The 2500-nt window shown below is 41.3% G+C and overlaps 1 protein-coding gene across 1 annotated transcript in view; it reads left to right on the top strand.

Moving 5' to 3' along the window:
• The window catches only part of plxnb2a (plexin b2a), a 193163-nt gene extending 191496 nt beyond the window's left edge, over positions 1-1667 (top strand). Inside the window, exon 37 of the mRNA XM_037542659.1 lies at positions 1-1667. This exon is cut by the window's left edge and continues 1154 nt beyond it. The gene's annotated coding sequence lies outside the window, so the exon portion shown is untranslated.
• The last annotated feature ends 833 nt before the right edge of the window (positions 1668-2500 follow it).

The raw sequence follows: 2500 nt of genomic DNA, 5'->3' as shown, positions 1-2500 counted from the left end.
TTTTGAAACATTAGTTTTTTTTTATATTTTAGAAGCACTGATGTGAGACCTGATAGGACTGCACTGCAAAAAAAAAACCTCTTGGCAAGTGAAAACATCTTACATCTAGTCAAATCTCATTCTGAGGATGTTGTAAGAACATTTTAAGTTTATTCGACTTCTTTTCAGACATTTTGACTTATTTTATAGGGCCCATATCATATATTTCCACGTATATTTGTGTGGATTCAAGAAATATAACTGATTTTCAAATGAACTGTCCCTTTAAGACTGATCTATGTAAATGAGCTCTATTTTGATTGGTTGCGCTGATTGGTTTTGTGTCATTCAGTAAGCATGAGCTGCAAAAGTTGAAGCTATAACTTCAGACGGAGTGGGTGGGGCTGAACATGAATATGTGAAAATATGTAAATCAGCTGGTTCTCATAACATCACAGAACAAAATCATTCAAAATGAGCTGTTTTTGTAGCTTAGTTTCCGTGTATGGACCGTACAGGCTGGGCTGTGAATGTCATGGTTTTGAAGCTTTCGCACTGTTTACATATTACATCCACCTCTTCATTCATTTTCAAGGATTATTTCTTAAAACAAGCAGAAAATATCTACCTTGTGTTCTGAAATAAGCGAAATCGTCTGTCAGTAGTATAAGACGGTTGCATAAGATAAAATGTAGACAGTTACTTTGAATAATCATCATTATAACAGATTCTCAGAATGAGAAATAGTAGATATAGTTAGGTTAAAGGTGCTTTTCACTCGCCAAGCTTGCAGTGTAGAGAGTGCAGTGTCATCCTCAGCATTAAGAGAGGACGTTGCACATCTTGACCTTTGATTGTCGGCATCAATGAAGTTTGAATTATGTTTCACCATCTGCTCTTCTAGTCTCTCTAAGTGGCTGATTACAGATAGCTCTGATTGCAAGACACAACCGGCTGTAATTTGGATGGAGAAAGAGGAAGATGCTGATTAAACACATAAAAGGACTCTTAATTCAGTTGAACAAGGCCTTCCTTCATAAAACTGTGCAATTCTCAGAATTTCTCGGTCACTGTGGAGTTTGTTGTTACTTTTAGAGCTTACCAAAGGTTGGACATGTCTTGAGCCGTTTTCCCCCTGAACTTGCTCCCTTTCTGAATTTGCGTCGCACTCAAGAAAACCGTGATTCACGATCGTGACGTCGCTCATAAAGAGCGAGTAAACGCAGTTGGGCTCGTTATTGACCAGCTGTATTTTATTTTAATTGATGGTACTATACTTTCCTTAAGATTCAGCGGTCTGACTCCGATGTCCCGTCTACTACGCATCTCAAAAGACGTCCATGCTGTGTTTTTATTTTAGTTTTTATTCTGATTGTTTGCCCCTTCCTGCAGTTCCAGATGTTCTTTTCCTCTTTTCTGAGATTGCATCGGCATATTGTGAAGCTTCTGTTCTGCCTTTATCTGCCAGGAAGTGCCTTAATGAAAAATGAGTAATAATAATAAGACTTGTGGTGATTGTGGCTGTAATAAAAATTGCAATAGTGACTAGGATTTTGTACAATATGCATTTTACGTATGTGCCCGTTGTGAAAACCTTATTGAGAAGTGCCACTGTGGTTAGCTTAATGCTGGTAAATATGTTTTAAGACAGTGGAGAAAAGTGTATTAAAGTATGTTCTTGGCTTTAATCGCATGTTTCAGATGGAGCTTTTTTTCCTTTTTGTTTTCATCAGTGATCTGAAACTCCAGTCCTGGTTTTACCTCGTTTACATGAGGAAAACCATCAGAAACTGCGTTTTTCACTCTTATTTATAGTGTAATGTTTAGCTGTCACGAGGCATCCATCCATCCATCCATCCATCCATCCATCCATTTTCTAAGCAGCTTCTCCGTCAGGGTCGTGGGGGGGTGCTGGAGCCTATTCCAGCGGTCATCGGGCGAAAGGCAGGATACACCCTGGACAGGTCGCCAGTCCATCGCAGGGCAGACAGACAGACACAGACAGTCACTCACACCTAGGGGCAGTTTAGCACGTCCAATTGGCCTGACTGCATGTCTTTGGACTGTGGGAGGAAACCGGAGAACCTGGAGGAAACCCACGCAGACACGGGGAGAACATGCAGACTCCACACAGAGAGGACCCCGGTCACCCGGCCGGGGAATCGAACCCAGGCCCTCCTCGCTGTGAGGCGACAGCGCTACCCACCACGCCACCGTGCCGCCCTGTCACGAGGCATTTTCCCTCTAATTAGATTTTTACAGATGAAAGATGTGATTTGTGACTTTCGCTCCACTGCAATATTATCTTTTTACTTTTAACAGGAAGAAGAAGATGAAGTGGTTATCATGTCTGTTCAAACCAGCACTGATAGAGATACTGCATAACAGCCCATTCTGCTAAAAAGTTCACTGACTTACAGAGGAGCTCTGCTTAAGCTTAGGGCATTAAAAGGTGCAAACAGCATAGACGACCATGAGCGCTGTTGTGAAAGATGCCCTCTAATGTTAATGTGTATGATCT

Source organism: Pygocentrus nattereri, chromosome 11 (genome assembly GCF_015220715.1).
Source record: "Pygocentrus nattereri isolate fPygNat1 chromosome 11, fPygNat1.pri, whole genome shotgun sequence".
Lineage (NCBI taxonomy): Eukaryota > Metazoa > Chordata > Actinopteri > Characiformes > Serrasalmidae > Pygocentrus > Pygocentrus nattereri.
The sequence above is the reverse complement of the archived record's forward strand: the minus strand, read 5'-3'. Positions and strand labels throughout refer to the sequence as shown.